The sequence below is a fragment of the Phoca vitulina genome, unplaced genomic scaffold (assembly GCF_004348235.1).
Source record: "Phoca vitulina isolate PV1807 unplaced genomic scaffold, GSC_HSeal_1.0 scaffold19, whole genome shotgun sequence".
Taxonomy (NCBI): Eukaryota; Metazoa; Chordata; class Mammalia; order Carnivora; family Phocidae; genus Phoca; species Phoca vitulina.
Window position 1 is genome coordinate 12,098,818 of NW_022589722.1, and position 12,540 is coordinate 12,111,357.

A 12,540-nucleotide genomic window follows, 5' to 3' on the forward strand; every position below is an offset into this window, starting at 1 on the left:
AAGTACAAATTTCCAGTTATAAAATAAATAAGTAGTAGTGATGTAATGTACAACATGATGATTATGGCCAACACTGCTATAAGATACATAAAGTTGTTAAGAGAGTAAATTCTAGGAGTTCTCATCTGAAAGAGAAATTTTTTCTTTTTTTCTTTCTTGTTATTGTAACTATATGAGGAGATGGATGTTAGCTTAACCTAACATGATAATCATTTCACAACATATGTAAATCAAACTATCCTGCTATACCCCTTAAATTGATGTATGTCAATTATTTCTCAATAAAACTGGGAAAAAATGCTAGAGCATATGATACTGAGTTGCCCTTTTTTATCTCTCTGTGATAATAAAGAAGACAAATTACAACATGTTAATTTGAATAGAAAAAAAGTTAATTGATTTTAGCATAAGAGAATAAAAATTGATGTCATTGATCACACACACAAAAGGAAATGGCCCCCAAAAATAACAATACAAGTAAAATCACATCTTTTATTGTTACAAATAATCACTTAAGTTCCCACCTGCCATACAAGCAGGAAGTCCAATATTCTCCTGTCAAGGTGTCCCTGCCAATTGTTCAAGAACTCCTGAGAGCTTCCAAAGGTAATTACCTTCTCTTCCCTTTCCAGGTGCACAGAGAACTCTGAAGGTCACCACCACCACTGCTCCTCACAACACATGGTGTCAGTGTCAATGCTCATCCTCACACAGTGCCATAATCCATGGGCTCATGTCCACTCTAGGTGATGTGATGCCATGTCTAGGTTCTTTGGTCCCATCCCCTCAGTGCTCCAAGACTGTAACTCCAGTGGGCATCTTTCTCAGTTCACATAATTCCCACTTCTTAGGGCACAAGTTGGCATACGAGGACCTAAATCTATCCCTTCCCCCCAAGGAGATAAGGCCTAAATCATCCCTACACCTAAAACCATCCCTACCTCTGTCAGAGGATGAAGCTTCCTCCCTGCTACCCAAAATACAAAACGTCTCTTTACACCCTTTTTTCCTGATCATTCAGGTTACCTTATCCACGTTATAGACTGAATTTGTCTCCCCCACTCCCCAAATTCATATGTTGAAATCCTAACCCCCATCGTGATAGTATCAGGAGGTGGGGCCTTTGGGAGGTAATATTAGATCATGAGGATAGAGCCATCATGGCTGGGATTAGTGACCTTATAAAGAGACCCCAGAGAGCTCTCTTGCCCCTTCTGCCACATGAGGACACAGAGGACAGACAGACATCTATGAGGAAACTGGACCTTACTAGACACCAAATCTGCCAGCATCTTGATCTTGGACTTCCTAGCCTCTAGAACTGAGAAATAATTATCTGTTGTTTATAAGACACCTAGTAAAGCAATCCTATCTATAGTATTGTGTTACAGCAGCCTGAAAGACTAAGACAGTGCCCAAAGCTACCTTTCTGAGAAAAGCTAAAATTAGTGATTACCATGTGATCGTAGTCCTTGTATAATCTAGGTGCTAACAGGTAACCTCTGTAGGTAAAGAAATGGGAGGCAGGAGGTTTCAGACATGATATTCCCCAGGCAGGACATCCAGCTACGTAAAGAGGAACATCAGGCCTTTGAGGCAACTGTGTTTTATTTCCATAGAAGACAAGAGAAAGAGAAAGAAGTATATCAAGAGAAGGTATCCAGACTAAGAAGAGTCTTCTCAACAGTGCAGTATAGGTAGGCCCGGACACATGAGGCAAGAGAGTGATTTGGGGCAATGTTCCTGGCTAATTGTCCTTTAAAGACTATGCATCTTTAGAGAGATGAGGCCAAACTCGTTGTTTAAAATCACTGACTAATGTTCTTATCAGCATCTAGTTTTCCCTGCTCAAATCTGATTTAAATTGTCTAGAAACAGAGATTCTTCAGTGAGATCCTAAAATATATGTCATTACATGCGATTTGCTTGTCAGACATTTTTGCTTGAAAAATAGAATCTTTTCAGTTGGTAAAGTACAGAATGGACTTGCCAATATTTTACCCCCTGATAAACATTGGTAATTTTACTATCTACAAATAGAGTCATCAAGACAGATGCCTTTGGGTGATTGAAATCCCTCTGTATGAAATGTTATTTACTGGCTGAAGAGTCTTGAAACTGATTCTATTTTTCTAAGTCTCTCACAGGTGAGCCATCACCACAAGCTACAGGCTATGAATGTGTGTAAGGAGGTCTTTTCCATTCTTCTGAAAATGCTCTTCACAGTTGATGAGATGTATTGTGCCAGAGAGACCCTTTTCCCTACAAATCTTCACAAAACAGATTCAGAACCAAAAATAAAAATTAAGACACATAACAACGTTCTCTCCCCCGCCCACCCCACTCTCCCTCATTTTCCCTTTCCCTCTTGCTCTTTCTTCTCTTTTTTTCCTTTATTTTCTTCGGTGATTCTGTTAGGATCTTTCTCCTTTCAAGTTTACTTAACCCTGAAATCCTATAGAAATTGCCTGTGAAAGTAGGGAAGTTGAGATCTGTGTTTTAATACTCGTACCTGTAGAAATAATTCTAGCAAGACAAAAGCTCTCAGAACCCACTAGGAAGCTCCAGATAAACTGTATTCTCCTTGAGGGTTGTGACTGTACTTAGAGTACACTTTTCTTTGCTACCCAGAATCCATTTCTCCACTTCTGGTACTACTTTCACGTGGCAAGTTTCTTGGGTTGCAAGAAACGTAAACCAACTCTGCTAACTTAAGCAAAAAGGATTTTATTTGAAAAGTATGTGGAGGAATTCCCAGATGAAGCACTTGGCTTGAAAAGGCCGGAAACCAAGAAAACTCTGGGAGTGTACGTCAGGTATCCTGAGAACTAGCTCTTCAGGCCACCATTACTGATGATGAATCAGCAATTCAGGTTTTTTGCAGTTTGGCTCAGGATCGAAATTCTAAAGAGAGAACATCTAACTGGTTGTGCTTGAGCCTGTGTGCAGTCTTTATAAGGGAAATCAGTTCACAATCCCTCCATATTTTACCTAATGTGTTCACAAGCCCTTGCAATTCACAATCCCTCCATATTCTACCTAATAGGTTCACTGTAGCTCCCCAACATAAAAGGGGCTGCTGTCGCTAGAAAAGAAAGGAACAGATGCTGAGGAGCAAAAGGGGGGAAAAAGGTAAAAGACACAAGCTCCAGGTGATCTAAATGCCTCTTAAAGAGGCTTCATTGTGTCATATTTTTCTGGCATTCCCCAGAGCACCTAGGCACAAAGTACAGAACACAGAGTAAGAACTCAACATATATTTAACTGATTGGTTTCCATCACCACTCACCAGACTATTACCTGCATGAGGTCAGGGACCGTGTCTTTTACGTATGACTCTTATGTATCCTCAATGCTTAGCCCAGTATTTTGAATAGAGGGCCCTTAATAAATATTTGAAAAATGAACGAATGAATAAATGAATTTTTTAAGCTATCCCCAATAGCAAGATTCATTCACTTTCCTTCCTCTTTTCAACTTTTTGCCCCTTTCCCTACTCATTTTTCTCATTGATTCATCTCCTGCTCTCCTTAGCTTTAGCTGGAGCCAGTTTTTATACCAGAGACATAATACTCCAAATTTTAAGGACAAGAAAATCCACAAGACCCAAAGAGCTTTACAGGAGCACCGTGTTAGTGCCAGTCTGGATTATTCCAACATATTTCCTATCATCTGAGCAAGAAAATTTGGAATAATATGTTTTTTAAAAATCAGCTTGTAAGCAAATTGGAGACACTTTACAAAAATTTGCTCTCAGCAATGCACCACAGGCAGATCACATTCTCCATATGCTTATAACAATCTCAAGATTCAGAAAAGCTGCTTATTATGGGAGATAGCAACTTAGAAAACCCATTTTGTTGGAAAAAACTCCAAGCCAGAAATACCCTCAAGATCTAATATCTGAATTTGGCCTTTAATGTAGCCCAACTTTGCTTTAAAAAGAAACGAGAGAGAGAGAGACGGTAGTAATAATAATTGTGTTCTTGATAGTTCATTTAATAGTTCAAACCTTAATTATATTTTGTCATTTGGAAAGGTACACACTCCCAAGGAGCATTCTCTCCACAGAGCTGTTAGCTGGCCTTCCAGTCACAAGGAGCCTAACTAGCCCTTTTGTACAATTAACTGAGTTCAGTGGATACTGTTGCTGCTACTTGGCATGGCCCTGTGTTTTGACAATGGAATTTCGATTTATGACAAAATTTGCTAACATACAGGGTGAGGTCGTAGGGGAAAGGTCAAGGGACAGCTTCATTAGAGGCCTCAGTCTTCCTCTCCTGTCTTTTAAAGGAAAGTATTTGCCGGATAATATGGGGTTTAATTCTCTTTGCAAGTTTATTGTGTAGTGGATTTGGTAAATAAGTCGTGGGAGCAAAAGGTGAAAAACTTAATAACTCCAGAGGACTAGTAGAAAGTACTAGACTATATCAGAAATTCTTGAACTTTAATGTGCATACGTGTCACCTGGAGATTTTTCTTAAAAATTCAGATTTTGATTCGATGAGGAGGCCTGAGTGTTTGCATTTCTAACAAGCTGCTGCATGGAGCCACTGCGAAGGAGGGAGAACCTGAATGATGAGTTCTGATCCACCCAAAGCGTTATAATTCAGTCTGCTTAGAACATTCTCCTTTCTTGCTAAAACTTTTGACACATTGTCCTCGCATGCCCCAATTTTCTTTCAGACTTCAGACTGTGAAAATTAGCCGACTCAAAGCATTTCCTCTTCAATCCGTCATCCCTGCATTTTTTGATTTCCAGAGTTTCACATCCCACCCTCATTTTGCGTGAGCTATGAACCTAATGTTATGTTAGTTGTTCTTTTCATAATTTCTTTCCTAATAAAATTATCTTCACCCTCAGATACACGTAAGGCATCCTTTAAAGCATTTGCTCTTCTATTTACACACACAAAAAAAAGGCGGGGGGGGGGGGGGGAAGTGGCGAATACAAGAATAGTCCACTTTTTCCATTAGAAGAGCCATAATAATTTGATTATTTTTAAATTTCAACCCAAACCCACTGAGGACAAAAGAATCTCTGCTCAACCTCTATTTCTCCCCTCTTTGACAACTCACTATCATGCAGTGGCACTTTTTCATCTCTGTTCAGAAATGGAGATGACATTCCATCCACCGTGAACTTCTTTCCCCAGTGCAAAAGAGTCATTTCAAAGAGGCTCGTTAGCTACTGTCAGGCTCCTTGCAAATGCTGGGCAGAGACGAAACACTTGGCCAGAGCTGCTGCCCGAGTTACCAGCTCGCAGCACATCCTTGGGAGATTTCCCCCAGTCCTCCTGGGACCAAAATAGTTAAGTTCATGGCTCCTCCTGCCCTCTGTACTAGAGTGGATTGATAGCACACTGCTTTTTTTCTCCTCCAAAGATGACGTCTGTCACCAGACAGGGGGATCAGAATTGTAATCCTTCTTAGATTCTGTTGAATTGGAGTTTACTGCTTTGACCTTTGCAACAATACATATTTTTTTGAATGACTGCATGTTCCATTTCTTCAGGGGATTTGAAGCGATGAGGGCCAAGGAGCTAGCGGTGGAGGGGGGTGGGGATGCTGGAGGAAGGATCTAGAGTGATGGTGATGTGGTTTTTGACCTTCTAGACCAGGGATTTGTAATCTTGTGACTGAAGATATCCTGTGGCTACACAGATTAACATTGCAGAGGTTAAGAGGCAAGCCTGAAGTGCATGTAGCAGGGAATGAGGGAGTTTTTCAAGTCTAACCAAGTGCCATATTGAGGACGATGATATCATCCATAATGGCTGTCTCTGGCACGCCATGTCAGCCTAGACTATTTTTCCTCCATATTACACCCTCTGCCCACTAAAAATCTCACTGGGCTTATCCACATGCCAGGATGGGACATTATTCATCAGATAAGGAGCCATGGGATGCCAGCAGAGGTTGAACGAGGCGTAGACAGGCTGCCCATAGATGTTTTTGTTACTATGACTGGGTAACCATAAGCCAAGCTGGAGAACATAAAGCCACAACATAGCACTACTAATTGCCTGTGCTTCTTATACTTCATGATTTTTCAGTTCCGACTTTGTGGAGAAAAATACCGGCATCCAAATTCAGAGTCAAGGTACATTTGTAGGTGCCTCTCTGTGCCTAGCACTGTTCCAGGCCCCAGGAGGCCTGACAAGTGCCAGAGTGGGTCAGCCCCGGGGAATTCACAAATCTGCCTCAGTGCAATTATCTCAGGCAATTACTGAGCAGGGTTTTCTTATCTGTTACAGAGAAAATGATTTCTACCTCACAGGGTTGTTATGAGGATCAAATGATTACATAAATAGGTAGATAGACATTGATATAGGTAGATATAAATATACCTTAGAATAGTAATGTGAGCTATTAATATTATGAATGCTGCATTTAATTCTTACAACACTGAAGGCAGACTTTGTCGCGCTAATGTCCTGGTCTGTTCAGGCTGCTCTAACAAAACACCCCAGAGACTAGGTGGCTTGTAAACAACAGCAATCACAGTTCTGGGGGTTAGGAAGTCCAAGATCAAGGCACAGGCAGATTTGGGGTCAGGTGAAGACCTGCCTCCCGGAGGGCTATCTTTTTGCTGTAGCCTCTCCTGGCCAGGGTGGCTAGGAGCTCTGCAGGGCCACCAATCCCATTCATGAAGGCTCCACCCCCATAACCTAAGCACCTCCCCGAGGGCGGCTCCACCTCATAATACCATCACATTGGCAGTTAGGATTTCGACATGAATTTGGAAGGGACACAAACATTCAGACCATAACAGCCTTTTTCACAAATGAGAAAGCTGAGCCTCAGAGAGAGAGAGATTGCCGAAGAATTACATTAACTCTTTCAAGCCATTTGATGTCCTGGAGTTAGTAAGTCCAAAGGAATAAAGGGAGGCCCCCAAAAGGAATAAAGGACTTTGCAACAGTGCCAGTAGTTGCTGAATATTCCAGAATCCCAACTTAGCAGGGATTCCTTCCATTGGCCATGTGCAGCTTCTGCTACTCACTAAGGTTTGGTTAATTTGAAGAATACAGCAAGTCAAAGGAAATTCTCATGTGTTAATACCTGGGGTATCATCCACCCAGTTTTTTGGGGGGGAGTATTTTTACTTGTATGAATTTATTTCATAGAAAAACTCACGCAGATTTGCAAAGTTACGGGTACAGGATGCTCCTTGCTACTTTCTGATCATTATCAAAACAAACATAGATACCAAGAAATAACCCAAATATCCATCAAAAGGTAGCAGTGTATATTCATTATGGTACTTTTTCTCTCCAGCTTTATTGAGATACTATTGTCATATAACATATGTAAGTTTAAGGTGTACGATATAATGATTTTTGTACACGAATATACTGCAAAATGATTACCACAATAATGTTAGTTAACACCTCAATCCCCTCACATAATTACCATTTTGTGTGTGTGTATGTGTGTGTGTGTGGTGATAACATGAAAGCCTGATTTTTTTAATCTCTTTTTTTCCACCCATCTTGATATCAGGCCCTATGTTCTCTGATGATCAAAATCTTGTGAAGAGAAGTTACTCGGGGAAATACATAAAATGTAGCAATTACTGTATGTGGCCAGAACTGGATCCGGTCTATCTGGGCTTTGTTTTTTGTGTGTTTATTTATTTTCCTTACCCTGCTCAGTACCAACTCACGGACTAAGTGTCAGCTCTACTGAGGATTTCTATATTTGCGAAAGAAGTCCACAATTTCAAAATAAGTCCTGGAAAGATGGTGATATAAATAGGCCTTCAGAAACTTGGGGAAGTTAGAAAGGAGAGACACATTTGTGGCTAAAAATGTCCTCGTTGGAATGCTGGCAGCAAAGTAAGAGGTAAGGTTAGCAATGAAGGAATGAGCACTAGGTGGCCAGTCTGTGGTCGTTTCTCTTCTTTATTCAACAGATGATGGCTGAGCTCCTACTCTGGGACCCTGTGCTAGGATTGTATTGAGAATAAATGAGAGAAATAAGAAGCTGAAGGAGAATGGGTCTCCTTGAAGGGGGGGAGGGAACCTCTTACCCATATAACTGTTATAATATAGGGTCCCATCCTTCCAGTTCAAAACCCAGTACTAGCCCACCATTTCTCCATTCCTCTCTAAGCTTTAACCGTCCAAACCAAGCTTCTTACTCTCCTCTGTGATGCTGTTCAGCATGGAACACTGACTTTGGCATGCCCCCGGCTGGAGGGCTAGTTTGGCCAGCACTGAGTAGTTGTGTTACTTCGGGCAACTTGCTTACACTCACTGAACTTCTGTTTGTTCATCTGAAAAGTAGGGTTTATAATACTCACTTCTTCGGGAGATTATTAGGAGTGTTAAAGATGGTTGATGTCAAGAACTTAGAACAGAAATCAGGTATATACTACGTGGTGCACACAGAGCACTTGTTCATATATCCATCGTAGTCAGGCTTTTGGGTTATTAACAGTAACAAATACACTTACCTGGAATATTATTCAGCCACGAGAAAGGAGGATATCCTGCCATTTGGGACACGATGGATGGACCTTGAGCACATTTTGCTAAGTGAGAGAAGTCAGAGAAAGACAAGTATGATATCATTTATGTGTGGAATCTAAAAAATTCAAAGCTGTAAAAAAGAGAGTAAAATGGTAGTCGCCAGGGGATGGAGGCTGATGGTGTTTAAAGGCACGAACATGTAACGAGTAGTAAATAAGCCATGCAGAGCTAATGCACGGTATCATGAATATAGACAATAATATTACAATTATGTAAATAGTGATAAATATCACTACTGCAGCGATCATTGCTTGGAAGTGAAAAGCTCCCACACGAAAGGACAAATCAAGTGCCCTTCAGAGTCAAAGATGGCAATGAATATGTGTGGCTGGCGAGACCAAGAAAAACCGTCATTTCTCTTTTCCTGCGTTAGCCTCACCGTCTGCGAATTAACAGACCAGCTGGAGAAGATAATAGTAGCTCAGCTTTGCTATGATTCTAAGAAACGCCCTGGAGGAGCATCTACTTCTCAGACTCAAGTGTAGGGAAATCCTGGTTAGGGTGGGTGGGGAGGAGGGTTAGGGGGAGGGTCAGGAAGAGGGGCCGCGTGTGGCCTCTCCCCTCGACAGGCCCCTCACAGCACAGCTCTTACTAGCCAGCACCCTCACGGCAGTTCTGCTCAGTACTTTGCAGAAATAAGTTCAAAACATGGGCCAAGTAGAAAATCAGCAGATACAAGCCAACGCCGGGTCAAGTAAGACAAAAACTAACGGCTAAGCGTGGCGAGTCAGGCCCGCTCCCGAAGAATAGGGCCCTCAGAGAGGGGAGTGGGAACGCGGGCCTTCCACGGCGCCCTTCCCGGCGTCGCAGGGCCAGCTCGCACCCCATCACCCCTGCCCCTGCCACCCTTTCAGGCATTTGGGGATGCTCTCCCTTTTACTGTGATTTGAAATGATTCTGTGACTCAGTTCTATTGTTGTTCTGTGTCCGGTGAGTAATGAAACATTTTTAACAGCATCTTTTGGGCGCCTTTTCCTTTGATTTTTTCCAGCTTAATGACATTATTGGGAAGGCTTTGGGGACTCTTATGCAGATGTACTTCCTGGCGAAGTTGCTGCTTCAGGAGAAGTCATTACTTTTGGTGGGGCCCACAGGCACTGGAGAGGCTCTTACAAACAGCTTCCTGTGACAGTTACCTCATGAAAAATATGTTATATGTCAAATTAACTTCGCAGTGCAGACCTCAGCTAAGCAGGCCCAGGACATCTCCCTAACGGAACTTGAAAGGTACCCAGAGTTTTAATTAAAATCAAGAATGTAATCGTGCTTAGTTTACTCCTCAGAGATTATCCACAAAATAATATGAAGCGCTCGCCTTCGGTTTCTGACAGAATAAATGAAACTTGATTTGTTCCTCCCTGTAATGTTTATTACCGGGGAAACTACATTTTAATTGTTGTTGACAAATATTCTGATTTATGGGGTGCATAAAATGGAATGCAGTCTAGATAGCATGTGTCTACTTAACTTTTCCTTTGCAAAATTTTGCTTCGGGAGGCTGTGCTAGCTATCTGTCATGGGTATTCTTTAGGCCAAAGCATATTAAAGTAAATCACCAGATTGGATCTTGACTAGTAAAAAGAACCATCTGTTAGGGAAAGATGTAAGCAGTGGGCGATAGAGGCGGTACTTGCCAACACAGGGAGGGCAAAAAGATCAACTGGAAGAATGGCAGTGTCCAGGGGATTCTATCCAGAAGCTGGTTAGCTTTCCAGCCTCCAAATCATGCATTTTTAATTCATCACATGGCAAAAAGACAAGTCAGACACTAATTGGCACCATAAAAGAAAATTTGTACCATACCAGGAACTGTTCAGTCAAGGGGACTTTGCGTCCCAGTCCACATGGGCCATTTTGTATTCTGTTTAAACTTTAGAACTGAAACTGGAGGATGCAGAGGTGGCTCAAGAATCTATTTAAGTCATAGATTCCATTCAGGATGCTAGTTCATTACGAGAAAAATATTTGGGGGTAAATATGCCCATGACCCTTTTCCAAATAGAGTTAGAATATAGTAAATACTGGCAGGTATGGAATGTCCCAATTTACATATATATATATGTAAATTATGTTATACACATACACACACACATAAAATTTTTCAGGTGTTAATGACAAAGCATTTGCTATCATCTCAACAACTGCTTCTGAGAATGGCCATTTTTTATGTGTGTCCTTAAGGAAACTAGAAGAACTATTGACTAATTTTAATGCTATGTGTTAAATGTACATTAATATATTTGAGAACTATTAAGATGAAGAATCTTAAGGCTCACAGTATTTCTTCCCACTAGGGATAATTAAGCCTCAATAATACACAAAAGTATTGCTCTGTTCTTCCGGGTCCTTGTCCCAGAAAAAACAAAATGAATGTTAATGGAGGGTCCTCTTTGCCCTCGATATGGCTATGGATGATTATGTACTTTGCTTTCAAGATTTTTCTTATGGCTGCTTTCTCAAACTTTATATCCCAACACGCTTTGCTTTTGTTACATTTTTAGCTCGAGAAGCTCTTTCAAGCATAATTAAATCATTTAATGTTCCTGAGTGTTATTTTCCTCCTTAAGAAATGCAATTTCATGTCATTTCTTTAATTTGAACTCCTATTAGTGTTTCTGCCTTAGAATATACCTATCTTTATGAAGCTCCTGCAGGTACATTTCCAACACCTGGGATTTTAAGAAGTTAACCCAATACTGCCCCTCCGCAGGGCCAACCTTTGCTCCCACTAGTGTAGTTTCTTTGGTACATTTTGAGACAAACGTCACTGCAGAGACTCAGCATTACGTCTCAGCCAGCTTCTCCATCCCCGTCTCCTGGGGAGAGAACAAGGTGACAATCAAGCCTTTCCTGAGGTGACTTTGGTGGAGTTCAAAGAGAAAAATGGATTTTTCTCTTCTTCTTTAGCCTTGAAATTTTTCAAATCTTATGGAAAATCTGGAACAGAAAGCGAGAGCACTTTGACCATAGAGGCATGAGAAAATGGTTGGGGTTCAGAGGGGCCATTGCAGAACCTGGAGGAGAATTTGGGAATGACTGCTCAATTTGGCAACTTTACCAAAAATGGAGTGGTATCAAAAATAGTTGCTGTCTTAGTCAGCTCAGGCTGCCATAGCAAAATACCACAGACTGGGCAGCTTCAAGAGCAGAAATTTATTTCTTCCCCATTCTGGAGGCTAGACGTCCAAGATCAAGGTTTTGGCAGGTTCGGTTTCTCCTGAGATTTCTCTCTTGGCTTGCAGATGGCCACTGCTCACTGTGTCCTCACACAGCCTTTCTTCTGAGTGTGTGCATCCCTAGTCCTCTTCCTCTTCTTCTGAGGACACCTGTCAGATTGGATCAGGGCCCACAAATATGACCTCACTTCACCTTAATTACCTCTTTAAACACTTTATCTCCAAATACAGTCACATTCTAAGGTATGATGTGTTAGGACTTCAACATATGAATTTTAAGGGGACACAATTAAGTCCATAACAACTGCAAATACTCTTAAGTGTGGTGAGAGCAGCCAGTGTGTGGGAAATTAATTAAATATGCCCAAGATGCAGAGCACCCCACCAGACAACAGGAATAAAGGAGGGCCCATCCTTTGGACTTGAAGTATTTTATTTCTGAGCCCTGAATCTATGGGATTCACAGCCCAAGACATTATCCTTCAAGAAAGAAAAAGATTCAAGAAAAGGATAATCAAAGCTAAGTAACTGTTCATAGGTTGTTCCTGGTTAATCTAGCCTCAAATTCATTCTAAGCCCAGTATTAGAGCACTGGATAAATCTTCTCACGGCGGCTCTAGACCGTGAGCTCCTCTGAGGCAGGGACTCTGAGTCACACATCCCTTGCGTCTCTCATGCCCAACAAAGGACCTGACACATTGCGGGGGGGGGGGGGGGGGGGGGGGGGGGGGGGGGAGATGTAGGGGAGGGGAGGGGGAGCGGATGAAGGGGAGAAGAAAGGGGGAGGGGAAAAAGGTCGGAGTGGCAGTGGGTGAGTTTGTATTTAA